The following is a 22703-nucleotide window of genomic DNA, read 5'->3' on the forward strand; positions in this document are numbered from 1 at the left end:
TAAAAATAGGTATGATCCAGCAATCTCAATGCTGGGTATATACCCCAAAGAAAGGAAATCACTATATTGAAGAGATAGCTGCACTGCCATGTTTGTTGCAACACTGTTCACAATGGGTAAGGTTTGGAAGCAAACTAAGTGTTCATCAACAGATGAATGGATAAAGAAAATGTGGTTGGATTTTATCCATAGTATTCAATGGAATACTATTCAGCCATAAAAAAGGATGAGGTCCTGTCATTTGCAACAACATGGATGGAAATGAAGATCATTATGTTAAGTGAAATAAGCCAGGCACAGAAAGACAAACACTGAAGTGTTCTTATTTGTGGGATCTAAAAATCAAGACAATCAAACTCATGGAGATAGAGAGTTGAAGGATGGTTACTGGAGGATATGAAGGGTAGCAGACGTCTGTGGGGAGGAAGTGGGGATGGCTAATGAGCACAAAAATTACTTAGAAAGAATGAATAAGGGCCCAAGATGGCCGAATAGGAACAGCTCCAGCATCCAGCTCCCAGCATGAGTGACACAGAAGATGGGTGATTTCTGCATTTTCAACTGAGGTACCGGGTTCGTCTCACTGGGGTGTGTCGGATAGTTGGCGCTGGTTCCTGGGTGCAGCCCGAACTGCTGAAGCAGGGTGAGGCATCACCTCAGCTGGGAAGTGCCAGGGGCAAGGGAATTCCTTTTCCTAGCCAAAGGAAATTGAGACGCACAACACCTGGAAAATCGGGTAACTCCCACCCTAATACTGCCCGTTCCCAAGGGTCTTAGCAAATGACACACCAGGAGATTATATCCCACACCTGGCCCAGGGGGTCCTACACCCATGGAGCCTCCCTCATTGCTAGCACAGCAGTCTGAGATCTAACTGCAAGGCAGCAGTGATGCTGGGGGAGGGGCGCCCACCATTGCTGAGGCTTAAGTAGGTAAACAAATGCCCCGGGGAAGCTCGAATTGGGTGGAGCCCACCACAGCTCAAGGAGGCCTGCCTGCCTCTGTAGACTCCTCCTCTGGGGACGGGGCATAGCTAAACTAAAAGCAGCAGTAACCTCGGCAGAGGTAAATGCCCCTGTCTGACAGCTTTGAAGAGAGCAGTGGATATCTCAGCACGGAGGTTGAGATCTGAGAACGGACAGACTGCCTGCTCAAGTGGGTCCCTGACCCCTGAGTAGCCTAACTAAGAGATATGCCCCACTAGGTGCAGACTGACACCTCACACCTCACATGGTGGGGTACACCCCTGAGACTAAGCTTCCAGAGCAAGAATGAGACAGCAACACGCGCTGTTCAGCAATATTCTGTCTTCTGCAGCCTCCACTGCTGATACCCAGGCAAACAGGGTCTGGAGTGGACCTCAAGCAAACTCCAACAGACCTACAGCTGAGGGTCCTGACTGTTAGAAGGAAAACTAAAAAAAAGAAAGGACACCCACACCAAAACCCCATCAGTACATCACCATCATCAAAGACCAAAGGTAGATAAAACCACAAAGATGGGGAAAAAGCAGTACAGAAAAGCTGGAAATTCAAAAAATCAGAGCGCATCTCCCCCTCCAAAGGAACACAGCTCATCACCAGCAATGAAACAAAACTGGACGGAGAATGACTTTGATGAGTTGAGAGAAGAAGGCTTCAGTCGATCAAACGTTTCAGAGCTAAAGGAGGAACTACGTAACCAGCGCAGAGAAACTAAAACCCTTGAAAAAAGAATGGATGAATGGATAACTAGAATAATCAATGCAGAGAAGACCTTAAAAGAACTGAGAGAGATGAAAACCATAACACGAGAACTATGTGACAAATGCACAAGCTTCAGTAACTGACTCGATCAACTGGAGTAAAGAGTATCAGCAATTGAAGATCAAATGAATGAAATAAAGCAAGAAGAGAAGGTTAGAGAAAAAAGAGTAAAAAGAAATGAACAAAGCCTCCAAGAAATATGGGATTATGTGAAAAGACCAAATCTATGTCTGATTGGTGTGCCTGAAAGTGATGGGGAAAATGGAACCAAGTTGGAAAACAGTCTTCAGGATATCATCCAGGAGAACTTCCCCAACCTAGTGAGGCAGGCCACCATTCAAATTCAGGAAATACAGGGAACACCACAAAGATACTCCTTGAGAAGAGCAACTCCAAGACACATAACTGTTAGATTCACCAAAGTTGAAATGAAGGAAAACATGCTAAGGGCAGCCAGAAAGGTCGGGTTACACACAAAGGGAAGCCCATGAGACTAACAGCAGGTCTCTCGGCAGAAACTCCAAGCCAGAAGAGAGTGGGGACCAACATTCAACATTCTTAAAGAAAATAATTTTCAACCCAGAATTTCATATCCAGCCAAACTAAGTTTCATCAGTGAAGGAGAAATAAAATCCTTTACAGACAAGCAAATGCTGAGAGATTTTGTCACCACCAGGCCTGCCCTACAAGAGATCCTGAAGGAAGCACTAAACATGGAAAGGAACAACAGGTACCAGCCATTGCAAAAACATGCCAAAATGTAAAGTCCATCGATGCTAGGAAGAAACTGCATCAACTAGTGAGCAAAATAACCAGCTAATATCATAATGACAGGATCAAGTTCACAAATAACAATATTAACCTTAAATGTAAATGGACTAAATGGTCCAATTAAAAGACACAGACTGGTAAATTGGATAAAGAATCAAGACCCATCAGTTGGCAGTATTCAGGAGACCCATCTCACATGCAGAGACACACATAGGCTCAAAATAAAGGGATGGAGGAAGATCTACCAAGAAAATGGAAAACAAAAAAAAGCAGGGGTTGCAATCCTAGTCTCTGATAAAACAGACTTTAAACCATCAAAGATCAAAAGACACAAAGAAGGCCATTACATAGTGGTAAAGGGATCAATTCATCAGGAAGAGCTAACGATCCTAAATATATATGAACCCAGTACAGGAGCACCCAGATTCATAAAGCAAGTCCTTAGAGACTTAAAAAGAGACTTAGACTCCCATACAATAATAATGGGAGACTTCAACACTCCACTGTCAACATTAGACAGATCAACAAGACAGAAAGTTAGCAAGGATGTCCAGGAATTGAACTCAACTCTGCACCAAGCAGACCTAATAGACATCTACAGAACTCTCCACCCCAAATCAACAGAAAAACATTCTTCTCAGCACAACATCGCACTTATTCCAAAATTGACTACATAGTTGGAAGTAAAACACTCCTCAGCAAATGTACAAGAACAGAAATTATAACAAACTGTCTCTCAGACCGCAGTGCAATTAAACTAGAACTCAGGACTAAGAAACTCAATCAAAACCGCTCAACTACATAGAAACTGAACAACCTGCTCCTGAATGGCTACTGGGTACATAACAAAATGAAGGCAGAAATAAAGATGTTCTTTGAAACCAGTGAAAACAAAGATACAACATACCAGAATCTCTGGGACACTTTTAAAGCAGTGTGTAGAGGGAAATTTATAGCACTAAATGCCCACAAGAGAAAGCAGGAAAGATCTAAAATTGACACTCTAACATCACAATTAAAAGAACTAGAGAGGCAAGAGCAAACACATTCAAAAGCTAGCAGAAGGCAAGAAATAACTAAGATCAGAGCAGAACCGAAGGAGATAGAGACACAAAAAACCCTCCCAAAAATCAATGAATCCAGGAGTTGGTTTTTTGAAAAGATCAACAAAATTGACAGACCGCTAGCAAGACTAATAAAGAAGAAAAGAGAGAAGAATCAAATAGACGCAATAAAAAGTGATAAAGGGGATATCACCACGGACCCCACAGAAATACAAACTACCATCAGAGAATACTATAAACACCTCTACTCAAATCAACTAGAAAATTTAGAAGAAATGGATAATTTCCTGGACACTTACACTCTTCCAAGACTAAACCAGGAAGAAGTTGAATCCCTAAATAGACCAATAGCAGGCTCTGAAATTGAGGCAATAATTAATAGCCTACCAATGAAAAAAAAGTCCAGGACCAGATGGATTCACAGCTGAATTCTACCAGAGATACAAGGAGGAGCTGGTACCATTCCTTCTGAAACTATTCCAATCAATAGAAAAAGAGGGAATCCTCCCTAACTCATTTTATGAGGCCAACATCATCCTGATACCAAAGCCTGGCAGAGACACAACAAAAAAAGAGAATTTTAGACCAATAACCCTGATGAACATCGATGCAAAAATCCTCAATAAAATACTGGCAAACTGGATTCAGCAGCACATCAAAAAGCTTATCCAGCATGATCAAGTGGGCTTCATCCCTGGGATGCAAGGCTGGTTCAACATTCGCAAATCAATAAACGTAATCCAGCATATAAACAGAACCAAAGACAAAAACCACATGATTATCTCAATAGATGCAGAAAAGGCTTTTGACAAAATTCAACAGCCCTTCATGCTAAAAATGCTCAATAAATTTGGTATTGATGGAACGTACCTCAAAATAATAAGAGCTATTTATGACAAACCCACAGCTAATATCATACTGAATGGGCAAAAACTGGAAAAATTCCCTTTGAAAACTGGCACAAGACAGGGATGCCCTCTCTCACCACTCCTATTCAACATAGTGTTGGAAGTTCTGGCTAGGGCAATCAGGCAAGAGAAAGAAATCAAGGGTATCCAGTTAGGAAAAGAAGAAGTCAAATTGTCCCTATTTGCAGATGACATGATTGTATATTTAGAAAACCCCATTGTCTCAGCCCAAAATCTCCTTAAGGTGATAAGCAACTTCAGCAAAGTCTCAGGATACAAAATTAATGTGCAAAAATCACAAGCATTCTTATACACCAGTAACAGACAAGCAGAGAGCCAAATCATGAATGAACTTCCATTCACAATTGCTTCAAAGAGAATAAAATACCTAGGAATCCAACTTACAAGGGATGTAAAGGACCTCTTCAAGGAGAACTACAAACCACTGCTCAGTGAAATCAAAGAGGACACAAACAAATGGAAGAACATACCATGCTCATGGATAGGAAGAATCAATATTGTGAAAATGGCCATACTGCCCAAGGTTATTTAGAGATTCAATGCCATCCCCATCAAGCTACCAATGAGTTTCTTCACAGAATTGGAAAAAACGACTTTAAAGTTCATATGGAACCAAAAAAGAGCCCGCATTGCCAAGACAATCCTATGTCATAAGAACAAAGCTGGAGGCATCACACTACCTGACTTCAAACTCTACTACAAGGCTACAGTAACCAAAACAGCATGGTACTGGTACCAAAACAGAGATATAGACCAATGGAACAGAACAGAGTCCTCAGAAATAATACCACACATCTACAGCCATCTGATCTTTGACAATCCTGAGAGAAACAAGAAATGGGGAAAGGATTCCCTATTTAATAAATGGTGCTGGGAAAATTGGCTAGCCATAAATAGAAAGCTGAAACTGGATCCTTTCCTTACCCCTTATATGAAAATTAATTCAAGATGGATTAGAGACTTAAATGTTAGACCTAAAACCATAAAAACCCTAGAAGAAAACCTAGATAGTACCATTCAGGACATAGGCATGGGCAAGGACTTCATGTCTAAAACACCAAAAGCAACGGCAGCAAAAGCCAAAATAGACAAATGGGATCTAATTAAACTAAAGAGCTTCTGCACAGCAAAAGAAACTACCATCAGAGTGAACAGGCAACCTACAGAATGGGAGAAAATTTTTGCAATCTACTCATCTGACAAAGGTCTAATATCCAGAATCTACAAAGAACTCAAACAAATATACAAGAAAAAAACAACCCCATCAAAAAGTGGGCAAAGGATATGAACAGACATTTCTCAAAAGAAGACATTCATACAGCCAACAGACACATGAAAAAATGCTCACCATCACTGGCCATCAGAGAAATGCAAATCAAAACCACAATGAGATACCATCTCACACCAGTTAGAATGGCAATCATTAAAAAGTCAGGAAACAACAGGTGCTGAAGAGGATGTGGAGAAATAGGAGCACTTTCACACTGTTGGTGGGATTGTAAACTAGTTCAACCATTATGGAAAACAGTATGGCGATTCCTCAAGGATCTAGAACTAGATGTACCATATGACCCAGGCATCCCACTACTGGGTATATACCCAAAGGATTATAAATCTTGCTGCTCTAAAGACACATGCACACGTATGTTTATTGCAGCACTATTCACAATAGCAAAGACTTGGAATCAACCCAAATGTCCATCTGTGACAGACTGGATTAAGAAAATGTGGCAGATATACACCATGGAATATTATGCAGCCATAAAAAAGGATGAGTTTGCGTCTTTTGTAGGGACATGGATGCAGCTGGAAAACATCATTCTTAGCAAACTATCACAAGAACACAAAACCAAACACCACATGTTCTCACTCATAGGTGGGAACTGAACAATGAGATCACTTGGACTCGGGAAGGGGAACATCACACATCGGGGCCTATCATGGGGAGGGGGCAGGCGGAGGGATTGCATTGGGAGTTATACCTGATATAAATGACAAATTGATGGGTGCTGATGAGTTGATGGGTGCAGCACACCAACATGGCACAAGTATACAGATGTAACAAACCTGCACGTTATGCACATGTACCCTAGAACTTAAAGTATAATAATAATAAAAAAAGAACATCAAAGAACTCTTTTATTTTTAAAGAGTCAACCTAAAGAAAGTATAGTAAATAATATAATAAGAATAAAAGCATAAGTTGATAAAACTGGAAATAAAGATCATCAGCAAAAGAAAATGATTTATTTGGAGGGTGAGTTCAAATGGTACCTATAACCTTCTTTGAAGACACCTCTAAAAAAATAAAGATTAAAAAGTATAAATACATAATAAACAGAATTGTTATTATAGATAGAGCAGAAGTTTAAGAGAATACTGTGAATAACTTTATGGTAGTGAATTACAGACTTAGACAAATAATTTTCTAGAAAAATATAAATATTTTATTTAAAAAGTGATAATAAGCACCAATAAACCAATAACCATTATGAGTATCTCTTCTTTTTTTAAAAACAAAGATGCATTTTATTGCTTTTCTGAGAAACTGGGAACTTTCTCATAGAGAGACATCATTGTGTCATGATGTACCACTTTGGTGAATAAAACGAGACCTGCAGGTAACAGAAGGTAACTTTCATGCACATAGGACTAAATGTAGCTGGGATTAATAGCCCAAATAAAGCAAAACCAAAAGAGAACAATGCAGTTTGATAAAAAAATTGCTGGGCATATGTCTCAGGAATACTGTGTAGCATTTTGACTCCAGTCTTCTTTAAAGATAAGATGTCTATTTTTATAAGAAATACCTGGATTTTTCTCCACTCCACCAAACACATTTTATTAATATGAGTTGAATTATGAGGCAATGGGTTTGGGTCTTAATGAGATGAAGAATACATCACGGGGTTAAGAAAGCATAGCAAACTGCCTGTTGTTACTAAAATATTTATAGAGATGTCATTGTCCACTCTAAAAAAATTAGAAGAAAATTTTCTATTCCTCTCCCCTTTTACCCATTTTCTCTTTTGGCTCCTTCCTTCTCCTCCTCCCCTAGATTTTGAGTATCTCTTCTTTTTTTTTTTTTTTTGAGACGGAGTCTCGCTCTTTCGCCCGGGCTGGAGTGCAGTGGCCAGATCTCAGCTCATTGCAAGCTCCGCCTCCTGGGTTCACGCCATTCTCCTGCCTCAGCGTCTCGAGTAGCTGGGACTACAGGTGCCCGCCACCTCGCCCGGCTAGTTTTTTTGTATTTTTTAGTAGAGACGAGGTTTCACCGTGTTAGCCAGGATAGTCTCGATCTCCTGACTTCGTGATCTGCCCGTCTCGGCCTCCCAAAGTGCTGGGATTACAGGCTCGAGCCACCGCGCCCGGCCAAGTATCTCTTCTTAATAAGTACAAAGCATAGGTAGTTCCAGGGGTGAATATTAATATGCACTTAAGGATTGGATGATATTTACCTTACACACAGATTTCAGAGGATAATAAATGAAGGAATACTGTTGAATGCATTTGGAACTCATTGTTAGCAGCAATGGACAAGGGCATAACAAGGGAAATAATTGTGGAAGTTTTAGAGCATTTTAAAATATGAATATAGAAGCATTTCTTCAAATGGAACTTAATCTTTAGAAAATGATGATTATGATTAGGTAAGGTTTATATTTGATATGAAAATGAGTTAATCATCAGAAAATCTATCAATGTAACATATTCTAAGACAAAAGGATAAAGGAATTTAATCTGCTCCATGGATACAGAAAAATTATTCAGTTAATTCAATACTAATTTATGGTAAGAATTCTAAGCTAATTAGCAAAAGAGGGATGCTCCTTAACCTCATAAAGACTATGTTTATAAAACTCACAGCACATCTAATATATAATGGAAAAACTTTAGAAATAGCTTCATCAAGGTTAACAAGAAGGCAATGATATCCACTCTCTTGGTTCTGTCAACATTGTACTTAAGTCATAGCCAATGCAATAAAGCAAGAAAATTTAAAAAAAGATAAAATAACTGTAAAGGAAGAAATAAAACTAGCTTATTTCCAGACAACATGACTGCCTACATAAAAAACTCAAGACAATATGCAGACAATTTTTAGAAATAATACTAGAGTTAAGCAAAGTTGTTGAATCACAGATCGATACACAAAATCAGTAGAATGGAATTTCAGAATTACACACACGTGTGTACAGATATACATGTATACATACATATATAATGTTATATATGTATTAAATTAATAAGTACTTATTCATGATATGTGATTTCTATTTATAATATGTGCTTTTTCTAAATTCCATTTTTTCCTTATCTTAGAGCTAAGATATTATAGCTTCATTTAAATGCAATGCAGAAGCAATGTAAGTGCTATAAAACTAAACAAGTACTAGGATAGACAGTTCTGGAGTGAAGATCAAAAGTCAAACTATTAGAAGAGGCCATTGCAGAGATCATTAAACAGTTTTGTGATCATTAATCACAAAATATAATAGGAAAAAGCTCCCAGGTACAAAAGCAGCATGAATGAGTTAGGAACGTATATAACAATAAAAAAAGACTTCTATGAAGAATTTTACTAAACATTATTTAAGGACATAGAATACCTGAATAAATGTAGAATTATACCATGTTCCTGAATGAGAAGGTTTAATAGAGATCATACTTTACTCCAAGTTAATCTATAAATTCAATGCTAGTACAATAACAATTTTGTCTGGATTTTGTATGGAACTTGACAATCTGATTTTACAATTTATAAGGAATAGTGAACTGGCAAAGACAATTGGCAAAGACAATTTAAAAATAATGAAGTGGGAAGGCATGGCCTATTAGATATTAAGAACAAATAGATCAGTGGAATAGAATGAGGAACTCAGAACAGATTCACATGTATAGTTACTTGATATTTAATAGACATGGTATTTTAAATCACTGGGGAAAGATATTCAGATAATGATGCAAAGGCAAGTGGTTATCCATATTGTGAAAAGTAAAATTAAATCTCTATATCATGTGTTTAAAAATGTGAAAGACGAATCTGCAAAAATTTTAAAAGAAAATATTTGACAATATATTTTTGGCTTTGAGGTTTGGAAGTATTACTTAAACTGGTCAGAAAGCACATATCATAAATAAGTATTAATTTAATACATGTATAACATCTGTGTATATATGTATATATTTATGTGTGTGTGTATACTTCTAAATAAGGGCATATACAATGAATATATTGATAAGGTAAGTTGTAGACTGGAAGAATATATTTGCAATGCATAAAGCTGTTGAAGAATTTGCATCCTCTGAAACAGAGGCAGAAGACTATGATACTCTGGATCTGGATTCCTGGGTCTGAATCTTGGCTCTATCACTTATTAACTGTGTGTGACCTTAGGCATGTTATTTAACTTCTCTTAACCTTAATTCTTTTACATTTTAAAATATGTGGATAACAACCTTGACTTTGTTTTAGAGTTGTTGTGAGGATTAAATCAGTTAATGTGCATGAAACTGGGAGGATAATGTCTTGCATTTAGTGAACACCTCCAAAATCTTAGCCATTGTTACTAATATTATCCAGAATATATAAAAATTACTTAAATTATTAAGACTAACAGTCCAATAGAAAAGGAGTAATAGGGGCCGGGCGCGGTGGCTCAAGCCTGTAATCCCAGCACTTTGGGAGGCCGAGACGGGCGGATCACGAGGTCAGGAGATCGAGACTATCCTGGCTAACCCAGTGAAACCCCATCTCTACTAAAAAATACAAAAATCTAGCCGGGCGAGGTGGCGGGCGCCTGTAGTCCCAGCTACTGGGGAGGCTGAGGCAGGAGAATGGCGTAAACCTGGGAGGCGGAGCTTGCAGTGAGCTGAGATCCGGCCACTGCACTCCAGCCTGGGCGACAGAGCCAGACGCTGTCTCAAAAAAAAAAAAAAAAAAAAAAAAAAAAAAAAAAAAAAAAAAGAAAAGGAGTAATAGGTATAAATTAATAATAGAGGAATTCGATATGGCTAATAAACATATAAAAGATGCCCAATGTCCTTGGCAATTACACAAATGCAAGCTAAAACAATGGTAAGGTGTAAATTTATACCCACTGGGTAAAAAAATCTAGAAGTCTGATGTTGCAAAGGTGTGGGACCACGTGAACTCCCACACACCATTGGTCTGAGTGTAAATTTTCAAAATGGGTGTCAGTAATTAAGAGAGTAATTTGATGATGTCTAGTAAATCTGAAAATGCACATACCTTACAACTCAGAGCTTCCATTGCTGAGAATATACTATAGAGAGTTTCTTGTAAATATGCATAAGGATATGTGCAAGAATACTTATTGAAATTTTGTGTGTAACAGCGAAGAACTCGAAGCAACTTAAATGCCCATCAAGAGGGGAACAGATAAATAAATTGTGTATTCATGAAATAAAACACAGAATTCTTCACTAAAATGAAGTAGTGCTACATTTGTCTCATGAATAAATCTCAAAACTTAAAGATAGATTTTTAAAAAAAAGTAAATTAAGCTGGGCTTGGTGGCTCATTCCTGTAATCCCAGCACTTTGGGTGGGCAAGGTGAGATCACTTGAGTCCAGGAGTCTGAGACCAGTCTGAGCAACAGTGAGTCCTCATTTCTACAGAAAATAAAAAAACTTACCTGGGCATGGTGGCGTCCATTTGTAGTTCCAGCTAGTAGGGAAGCTGAGGTGGGAGGATCGCTTGAGGCCAGGAGGTTGAGGCTGAAGTGAACCATGATCACACCCATGCACTTCAGCCTGAGAAAGAGAGTGAGACCCTGTCTCTGAAAACAAACAAACAAACAAACAGCAACAAAAAAACAATGAAAAAACCAAGATAAAGACATAGACAGTTTTGGTATATTTATATATAATTTTAAAGCATGCAAAACAATATTATATATTATTTATGGATACATAGGTAAGCAGTAAAAGTAAGGAAGAATTTATGAGAATGATATACACCAAATTCAAGATACTGGTTTCCTCTTAGGAGGGCAGGAAAGGAATGTGTGTATATGGGTACCCGGGTGGTTTGAAATACATCTATAATTTTTTATTTATTTGAAATAAAATGAAAAATTCTGAAACAAATATGGCAAAGTATAAATGTTTATTCAAGCTTGAGGAGAGAGTGAGAACTATGCCATTGTCCTCTACGTTTTCCTGTGTGTTTCAAATATTTCATAATATGAAAATAAAGGAAAATTAATATTGGAAATTCACACAAATTGTATGTATGTATACATGCACATTTGTTTTTAAAGATACTTCTCCTTTAAAACTTATAGCATACACACTAAAAGTTAAATGGTACAAACAGATATGTTCGAGTTTGGTATCTTTATACTCACATAATGTTAAGCTCATATAGAATTTCACTTGATTAAGAGTAAAACTAACAGGTAGGCTGTTTAAGCATTTTTTCTTACTTTGAGTCATTATTCCTTTAAAAATAATTCGCCAATCTCACTAATCAGGTTGATCACAAACGAAAAGAAAATGTATTTATTTTGTGATGGTGTTCAGGACCCAGGAACTGAGCCATGAGCTCATGATGTTGTCTTTCAAGACGATCAACTTGAATGAAGAATGACACATTTTCAGCACTTAAATCTTTCCCTGTTTCAACATGGAAATATTATGAAGAGAGCTGGGGTAAGAGAGAAGGGGCCCCAGTAACCTGAGATGGGGTGAAATGACAAGAGCACTGTCCCGGCACTGGTAGGTACCAGGTCCCAAATCCATTCTTCCCCATGTGTCCCACTTCTCTTTTACAAATGGAGGGTTAGTTGTGTGGTCTCAATAGCCCCTCAAGGCTCCTGAATTCTGTGATTGTACCAACCTAACGTGTTCTTTTCTGTGCCATTTTCAAAGGGAGACATGCTTTGATACAATTATATGCCTACCTTTAGTTGTATGTTTAATTTCAGTGTATTTACGTTACTGCTTAAGGTTCTCCTCACTCCTCACTTCTGTCTGCTGTTCAGTGTGCACTCAGCCCGGGATACATATGTGACACATTAAACTAGATGCATATGTGATTTGTCCTTGGCTAACCTTAGTGTTCTTGTAACACTCCATTTTCCTATGGAGTGAATAAGAGTTGGTGTGACCTTAAAAAAATGGCTGCCAAGTGCACCTGCATTAGCCCTCTAACTACTTGGTTCTTAGTGAGTTAGGATGTAAATTATGTGCATTTTTGAGAACTTCGCTCTATAAATAGACCCCAACCTATTTTACAACCAAAGGTATTTTAGGATAAATGAAGTACATCTCTGAAATTGTTAAAGAGGCTCCTCCTCTATAATAAAAACTAAAAATCAAATCCATCTAATCTAATATTAGGGTTACATTAGAAATGGGCCAACATGCCTAAAATTATATATATAAATGCATATTGATGATGGTGATGATGACCCTTTTGTTCTGAGCTATTAGAAGTAAATGGCATATAAAGTAATTAAAATAACAATTCTGGGAAGTGGTGGAATGAGAAATTAAAAACTGATATAATTTTACATCCTTGTGGAAATCCATTGATCATAATTGGCACATAAGCTAAATCAGAATAAATGGGTAGATTCTAAAGTACGAGCATAATATCATAGGTTATGGATAATGTATTTTCTTTTTGTTTAATGGATATATGATTGGTTCTCAAATGCTGTTCAACTGGTAATGGAAATGGGTTTTCCTTAAAAGCCTTTTTTCTAAGCTTTCATAGCACCAAGACATTACGGTTTTCTTCAAATGTGATGTAGACCCCATGTACATGCTGTCAACTTAAACAGGTACTAGAATAGACAGCTCCAGGGTGAAGGGCAAAGGTCATACAATCAGAGGTGGCCATCTATTGCAGAGATCATCAAACAGGCATGCCATCAATGGATTCAGGCAAGAATGCTAGAAATTAATCAGCTCAGCTCTCAGTGTTTAGCCAGGCTGATTATATATGCCCTGGAATGTGAGCATGCGATGACAGGCCTGAGAAACTAAAGTAATAGGAGTCCATTCCCAACAAAGGCTGGGAAGACAGATCAATTTGCAATATTCTTTTCTGCACCCATGCAACAAAGCAGAAACATGAAAGCAGAACATTAAGGGATGCTCCCTATGAACTGGACAAATCAATAAACATCAGTGGTAAAGAAAAAAAGTTTCTCATTCTCTTGGGTACCCTGAGGGCTTTTCCATCTCAGGGAAGTGATGAGTGGTGGTGGCCTCTGTCATATTCCCTTCACCTACACGGTGTCATCTCCTGCCGTCTCAAGGTGAACACTGCTAAGCATCGGCAGAAGGAGGATTTTGTGGGAGTGTTTAAGGAAATGACTGCCTCTTGTTAGAGTGAGCTATGCTGGCCAGGAGGCGGATGGACAATTGCGTCTGTGGCCTCGGGGGAAACATTGAAGGGAGGGTCAAATGGAGTAACATAGTGGGTCTCCCTAGCCCCCAGCCATACTAAATGAACCAGGTGAGTGTTTTCTACTGTCAGTGTTTGAAAGGCTGCGTAATAGTGAGGGTCCTCTTTATTCTCCTGAATTTAGGTTATCAATGGAGAGGTGGAAAAATAATCAGCAAACAAAGAATAGCCAGGAAGCAATTTAGAGATAGAAGAATGTGCTTAGGTCTAAGACAGACTATTAACAGCTTGATTCCAGTTCTGCCATAGTGTGGCAGAGACCCAGATCTCAATGCATGTGTGAGCATGCGCAAGTACTTGTGTACATCTGTGCAAGAATGTGTGTGTGTGTGTATGCATGTACATATATAGGGATGAGAAGAAAGGGGCTGTCAGGGTAAGCACTCTCTGAAACTTATGAGACTGTCAGACTGATTCTTTTCTCTTCTAAATCATTTCCCGTAAAACAAGGAGATGATTATCTGACTGCTAGAGGAAAGCGGGGTATTATATTTCATTTGGGGGGAATGTAGATTTATGGCAGATGGAATGGTTTTTCTTTTTTTTAAACCAACAGCCCAGCAATGGCAGAGTTCGTAGCATGAGTTAAAGCACTCACCTATGTTTTGCATTTTAAGCTGATGGGATTTACAGACATTTGTGGTGGTTTCGGGGGCTGTGCCATTGAAGGGACTCTCGAGGAGTATAAGGAAGGAGAAAGAGGCCATCTTGTACCTATTCAACAAAGGCCGTGTTTTTCCAATACTTGCCCAAGGTATTCTACAATTAGAGACATCTGTGTGTCAGGACAATGGTTAAAAGGGATTTTGCAAAGGTGGAGGAGATGAATTCATTGACTAGTAGTGACAAAGCATCTACCTTCAGGCTACTTACAGTCAGTGGTGAAGGTGGGTAAGGACCAAACCCGTCCACTATAAGGTGGTATTTTCCAGTAGGGGCCCATACCAGGCCCCATAACAGCACAGAGGAGGAAGGGCTAAGCCCCCCTGGGTGGCCAGGGTGAGACAGTGTGGAAACAGCAGGAGGCCGAGGAGGGTGATGTGCATCTGAGGATCTGTGAGTGATTTGGATAGATTGACTGGTGGGTGTACATTGATGAAGGGTGGAGTATGGAAAACAGATAAGTTCCACAGAAAGGGAGGGGAAGACTTCAGTTTTTGACATTTTGAATTTTAATGGAGTCGGAAATGTGCCACAAGAGTGTTGGGGGAGAGAGAGAGAGAGAGAGAGAGAGAGAGAGCGAGCCAGAGAGAATTACTTTGGTTGGGGAAATTAAGCTTTCTGACTAAAAGAAAAGATATCCATCCCCCCCCCTTTTTTTTAAACTAGATGAAAAAAGTGCCTTTTAATGACACCTCAATCCCCGAGATGAGCATCATAAAAACGTGATGCCTGCTGCAGGTGAGTAGCCCCTCTTTCCTCAACAGTTCTTCATAATGGAAGAGCAAGGTTTCAGCCTTCCCCGTGTCTTAGCCTACGCCCTGTGGCACTGACCTGGTTTATCAGGGTTCCGCTGTAGGTGCCACACAGAGCACCAGCACATTCCCAACATGTGGTGGTGATTGTCCCAGGGTGCAGGGGACACACGTGTCCCATGCTGCTTTACTTGCACACTCTGGATTACTCTCCTGTTAATAGTCACATTGCACTACTTGCTGATCTTAAACCTGCAGGAATTCAAACCTCCTGGCCTTTTACATGTCAATGGCAAGAAGCTATTTCTCTGTCTTTCTCTACAATAGACATATTTGTTTATTTATTTTTAAATTTTAGATTCTCGGGGTACAAGTACAGGTTTGTTACATGCATATGTTTTGTAATGATGAAGTTTGAACACATCACCTAAATAGTGAACATAGTGCCCAATAGGTAATTTTTTAACACTCCCCTCCTACTTTCCTGCATTTTGGAGTCTCCAGTGTCTATCACTTCCAGCTTTCTGTGTCCCTACAACTGACATTTTGGACTTGACAAGAGGTTAACCTTTTATGTCTTTATCATTGTTTTGGTCTTTTTGTATATTAATTATGGCTACCACAAATATGATAAGCCATATTGCATTTAAAAGGGTTTATAATAAAAATACTTTCCTTTTATTAAGATTGGAAGTAACAATTTAAAAAATAAAAAATACAACTTTCCAGCTAGGCATGGTGGCTCATGCCTTTAATCCCAGCACTTTGGGAGGCCAAGGTGGGCGGATCACTTGAGGTCAGGAGTTGAAGATCAGCCTGGCCAACATGGCGAACCCTGTCTCTCTAAAAGTACAAAAATTAGTTGGGTGTTGTGGTGGGCACCTGTAATCCCAGCTCGAGAGGCTGAGACAGGAGAATTGCTTGGACACAGGAGGTAGAGGTTGCAGTGAGCTGAGATCGCGCCACTGCACTCCAGCCTGGGCAACAGAATGAGACTCCGTCTCAAAACAAAAAAGCAAACAAACAAAAACCAAAACCAAAAACAACAACACACACACAAAACAACTTTCCTAACAATCTTAATGTTACTGTTATTTCATTTGTCTTAGTTCAATTACAGAAAGAACCTGTACAGCTTTGCAATCCTAAGATAGACAAAATCTTGCTTTCTGGTTTTGAAGTAACATGTCTTAAACCTTTTTCAGGTTACAACAATCTTCAAAATGAAAATATAAAATGGTTGCATAATATTCTGTAATGTGTCTAGGCCATATTATACTGGATCATTATTCCATTGTTGGACAATCAGGCTGTTTTCTATACATTAACCATATAGAAACAGCAACAACCTTTTTTACATATTTTCTTCTTTTGTATTATTTTCCTGGAGTAAATTATAAGGGCCAAATTATGAGGTCGAAGATAAGCAGATTTTATGGTTGTTGAAATGCAATGGCAATTGCTTTCTAAAACCCAGTGACAAGCTTTCTAGGATTTCATCCTCATTAGTGATGGCAGAGCCAAGACTAGTTATTGGTTATTGACCAACAATTATAAATTCAACTCAATGGGATGCCATTCTGCCTTCATTTCTCCATTTGGTGCTACAAATAGGAGAGCATTTGTGAGATATTTAAAGGCTAGAATCTTGCTTGCTGCCATATTTCCAGCTTCTCGTGCACAGCAAAGGCTCAACAAATACAGCTGAATGAATAAAATGCCTTCTGAATTCTGTAGCATTTTTTTTTTGACATAACATTCATTAACCTCATGAGAAACTGGCTTTGAAGTGGGGATGCTGTCATTCTTGTAAGATCAGCTTCTGGCCAATATCCTATGACCTATCCTAGGCTGTGAAGATTTTTGAAGCACTCAGTTCTGTTGTGGGGCCTGGGTCCAGTGCTCCAAGTGATATAGTTCTACTGTTGGGCCCTGGAAGAAGATTGCAGCTGCAGAGTTCAGGAGCAGGGAGGTGTGTGTGAGGCCAAAGTGTGAGGAATCTGCTTTCCTTTGTTCTCCAGAGACATCCCCCATTTGCTCAGGATGGATTCTTATTTACCATCATGCTTGGCCAGCCTCTCTACAGAGATCGCCCTGGAAGGCAACTATTTTGTTGAAATCTTTTTCCTGAAGTCCTCCTTTCTCTTTTTGGATGTATTTGTTCACATACATGCTTTGATTGACATGGCTGGCTCCTGCTAAATCTAAGTACCTTGGTAGTACCAGAAGCCAAGTGCTTCACTGTTAGTTGAATAACAACTGGTTATGAACTAGAGGACCTGTTTATATCTTAATATATCAGTTTATACTAACAACAAGTGAAATAACTGCTATTTTTCTCCTCCACCCCGCTATCAGTTGAGTGTGTATAATATGCCAGACACGGTGCTAGATGCCTTGCATATATTTTCTTTAATCTTTACAACAACCCTGTGAGGTAGGTATCCATATTCCTGTCATCTACTGTATCAGTAGGCTCCCAGCAGAAAACAGATGGCCCACTCAAATTAGGATAATTTGCAAAAAGTCCAGTAAAGGGACTCTTTACAAAAGTGTGCTTAGGATGCAGAAAATCTCAAACATAGTGTGCCTGCGGCTAGTACTAATGGTAGAGCCCCTTTGTTATAAGCCTAAGATTGAAGAGGGCTGGAAGGGAGTCGGTATGGGGCCTGGGGAGGCTGTTTGGGGGTGCTGCCAACAGGAGTTGAGTCTTTCTGCTGAGGGATAATGTTGGTCCACAGCAATCTTGCAACCCAGTGGAGCAAGGGGAATAAATATCCCAAGGTTATCCTTCTACCTATCTCCACTCATCCAGTGGGAAGCCAGAGGGCCAGGGAGTTTGCTCAGGTGTTCCATAATGTGCAAGGTGGAAAATGGTAATGGCAGGGCGGCGGGAATGAAAAGTATCCAGTACATTCACCAAACTCACCAATGGCTCTAGTCTTTAGCTCATTGTTGTCCTTTTTCTCTCCTAGTCCTATCTCAATTCTTGGTGATGGTGAATTCAATATTCAGGTATTTGAACCATGAACACTGAGGCCTTCCAGTTATTTTACCTCTTCATATCCAAAATCTTTGCCTCCTCCAATATCTTTGCCCACTTACATGGTCACACTCATGACTTTGTCTTCACCACTATCCCTACATTCATTGAGACCTCCAGGCCAGGGGTAATTCCTTCTTTTCACTATCTCTTTCTGTCTTCGTGTTCTTACTTTCTGCCTTTCCCAGGTAGGATTCCCAGGTTAATCATTAGGATCACCTCCCCTGCAGGCTGGCTTACACCCCTCACTCCTTTGTTCCTCTCTGACTCTGTGGTCCTTTTGATAAAACCCAGCTCTGGTTAACACCATCACCTGTCTCCTTCATGTATTCACTTGAGTCAACCCTGTTGGAGAAAATGTATAATTGGGCTAACTGATCTCATTAATGTTAGGACCAAAATCTCAAACAAGCTCTCATTCAACAAGCATGCCTACTGCATTTCCTTAAAGGAACTGTTCTCTGTCCCTTCAAGTTATTATTTAATGCTCCTCTCCTCAAATCTTTCATGCTTTCTCCTCCTGGCTCACTCCCAGTTGAGGAGCTTTTCTTTATTACTTAACTCCTACTCCCACCACCCAAATCCACCAAGCTATCTGTATCTATTAATATGCTGATACCTTACCTCTTCCCTCCTGTCAGGGACATGTTCTGTGCATATTTAAATCCAACCTATCCACTTGTGTTCTAGGTCCTGCCTGCATCCTTTCTCAAGGACTTTGTGCTGCAGATTTCTCCTTTTCTGTATCACCCTTCCTCTAAACTGGATAATTCCCATGAGCATCTAAACATGTTCTAATAGTTTCCATCGTAGCATAAACTCACTTGTTCCACATTCCATTTGTGTTTCTGGCTCATTTCTCTGCTCATCTTCAGAGAGATTGTGTTGATATTATTGTCTGTAGATACTCTCCCTGCTTCTTGACCTCACACTCTCTCTTAGTTGACTCCTGATTCTATTTTTCCACCGAAACAGTCCTTGTCAAGGTCACCAATGACCTTTGGGTTTTCGAATCTAATGGTTAGTATTTTGTCTGCATCTTCCTGGTCCTTTCAGCAGTGTTAGATATGGCTGACCACCCTCCTTCTTGAAACAATTTTTCTTATCTTTTCTGACTGGCAGCTGCTTTCTGGTTGTGCTCCAACCTCACTGGCAGCCCAGACTTAGCTTCCTTTGCTGGCTCCTTACCCTCTGCTTGACCTCTGAATAAGGGCATGATTCAGGCCTTTCCTTTCTCCCTCTCTACACTATAGCTAGATAGTCTCATCCTCTATGCAGTGACTGTGCTGAAATTTTTATCTCTAGTTCAGACCACTCCCTTGCATATTCAAATGCTGCTTGACTTCTTCATTGGATGACTAATAGGTATCTGTAGGAGACACTGTTGGGAGGTCCTCCAAACTCAAATCTTCTTCCTGAACGGGTACCTAGGCTGCACATTTCAGCCTTTCATACCAATAGGCGTGGCCTTGTGACAGATTTCTAGCCACGACATGAGAACAGAAGTATGTGTATCACTTCTAGGTTTGGCCCATCAAAACCCCCTACAGGATTTCTCCCCTATTCCTTGTCTTTCATAGACTGATGCATATGAGCTCAGTGACTTTTAAAGCCAAATGTTGGCCAAGCATGGTGACTCACACCTGTAATCCCAGCTCTTTGGGAGATTGAGGTGGGCGGATCATGAGGTCACAAGATTGAGACCATCCTGGCTAATACGGTGAAACCCTGTCTCTACTAAAAATACAAAAAATTAGCCAGGCAAGGTGGCGGTCACCTGTATTCCCAGCTACTTGGGAGGCTGAGGTGGGAGAATGGCGTGGGTGACAGAGAGAGACTTCACCCCAAAAACAACAACAACAACAAAAACCAAATATTGAAGATGGAGGGGCCACCACATGGAAGGAACCCGGGTTCCTGCATCGCTGTTTGGAGAGCTGCCCACTAATCAGGAATAACTGACTTGGATTTCGCCAGAGCAAGAAATAAAATCTTATTGTGTTAAGCTGTTAGATTTTGTTTTTGTCTGTAAGAGCAACTGAAATTACCTAAATTAATACAGCATCTTAACCTTAACCAGCACCTTCACCAGCATCTGTCCCTGCAGCTCTTTTGAGTCCCTTTATCACAAAACTGCCCCATCCTATTCTTGCTCCTCTCAGCAAATGATGCCACCACTCATTGGCTTTCAGCAGTAGAAGAGTGCCTAGCACATATTAGGTGCTCATCAATACTTGCTGAATCACTACATCTGATCCTTGATTCTTTCTCTCCCTGTCAGCTGATCCATCTGTAAGTCCTGTAAGATCTATTTCACAATATCCACCTGCTTCTCTCCACCTCTACTAAAACCATCTTAGCTCACATTTCTGCTGCCTGTAACTGGCATTATTTCAGTGACCTCTAACTAGACTGCCCCCTGTGCTCTTTCACCCTTCAATCGAATCTCCTCATAGCAGCTAGACTGATCTTTTGAAAATATAAGTCAGCTCCTATCATTCTTATGGTTCAAGTCCTCCAGTGGTTTCCCATTACATTTTGAATAAATTCTCAATCCTAATGATGGTCTAAAGGGCTCTCTGTGCCCTGGCAGCTGCTGCTTCCCTTTCTGACCTCATACTGTTCCGCTCACTCTTTGCTCATAAAGCTCTGGCCACACTGGCCTTTTTCTGCCCATGAACACATCAGGCTTACTCCTGCCATTGGACTTTTGCTGTGGCTGTTCCTTCTACCTGAAATGCTCTTCCCTCCTTTCCCCACAGTCAGCTTCTTCTTGCCTTTCAGTTATCAGCTTAGTGCTATCTCTGCAGAGAGGTCTTCTCTGGTCTAAAGAAGCCCTACACTCACTCCCTATCACAGTACCTTGTTTTATCTTTATCACCACACTTAAAACTATTTGACATTTTCCTAAGAGTGTATTTTATTGTCTTCCCTCTGCCCCGACAAGGGACTTTGCTTACCTTGCTCAACACTGCATTGTCATCACCAATAACAGTATCTGACTTTTAGTGCATGCCTAATACATGGCTCAGGAAAATTGAGAAATTTACTTAAGCTTCTACAAGTTCAAACACAATGGTGCTTCTTTAGTTTATTCAAGGCTCATACATGACTTGGTCAGGCTTGTTGCCACGATGAGTACTGTGAATTATTGTTATTATGTTTTTAAAAGTTTTTAAATTTTACAAAAGTAATGTTTGTATTGAAGAAAATTAGAAAATGTAAACAAGCAAAAACATAAATAATTAAAAGGTAGCTGTAATACAGCATCCCTGTGCTAACCACCATCAATATTTTGTTATGTTTCCTTCCTTCCTTCCTCCCTCCCTCCCTCCCTCACCCTTCTTTCCTTTCTTTCTTCTCTTTTCTTTCTAATTATTTATACATATGTTAAACAAAAGTGGCATCATTTTCTCACAGTGGAATATTGGACAAATCTCTTCATATAATATTAGTTTTGCTCAGTAAGCATTTTCTTAGAGAGCACTTTAACTCCATGCCAAGTTTTGTGGTAGGTGTGTCTGTGGAAAGTTTTATTGGGTCTGCCACAGGGATGCAGCCTCTGGTCATGGTATTGTACCTCTGCAGGCATTGGATGATGCCAATTTATCACTGCCACCATCCTGCGGGTGGTGTTGAAAGTCAAGTAATGCTATGCTCTCTGTGGTTAACTTTTTTGTTCTTCAAGTTAAAAAGTGAGAGACCTATTGCAGAATTCTGTGACCCAGCTGGTTCAGTGGTGACAGGCTAATGTCTCCCAGAGTGACTGTAGCAGCTTGCAGATTGGCAGTAATGAAGCTGACCTCCATTACATGTAATAAAAATAGGACTCTTAATATAAACCTAAACAAGAGAGGGGCACAGTAAGGGCTGCATTCTTTTTGCCTTAGGTCTTGACAAATTGTCATGTAGTTACTGAAACCCTAAAAGACAAGACATTCAGTGATACTTCAGTTACAATTTACTTTTAAAATGCTGTACATTAATAGAATAATTATACTAATATAAGACATACTATTATAACAGACAAAGGGCAAATGATGTCAAACTTAATATCTTGGAGGTAAAAAAAAATTGGCTTTTTAATGGTGTATTTGGTGGATTGATCCAGAGCTATATTTTGACACTGATTTTGGTCAAAGGATAACCATTGTACATGAATAATTGTAGTGAATCAGTCTCTCAGCTCATATTGCTATGTACTCAGATACTATAGATAAATCTTAACAATAGACCTCTTCTGTAGTTCTACAAGGGGATTTTCTATAAATTGTGGTGTGGCAGGCTGAGTTAC

The sequence above is a fragment of the Trachypithecus francoisi genome, unplaced genomic scaffold (assembly GCF_009764315.1).
Source record: "Trachypithecus francoisi isolate TF-2019V2 unplaced genomic scaffold, Tfra_2.0 Lachesis_group17, whole genome shotgun sequence".
Lineage (NCBI taxonomy): Eukaryota > Metazoa > Chordata > Mammalia > Primates > Cercopithecidae > Trachypithecus > Trachypithecus francoisi.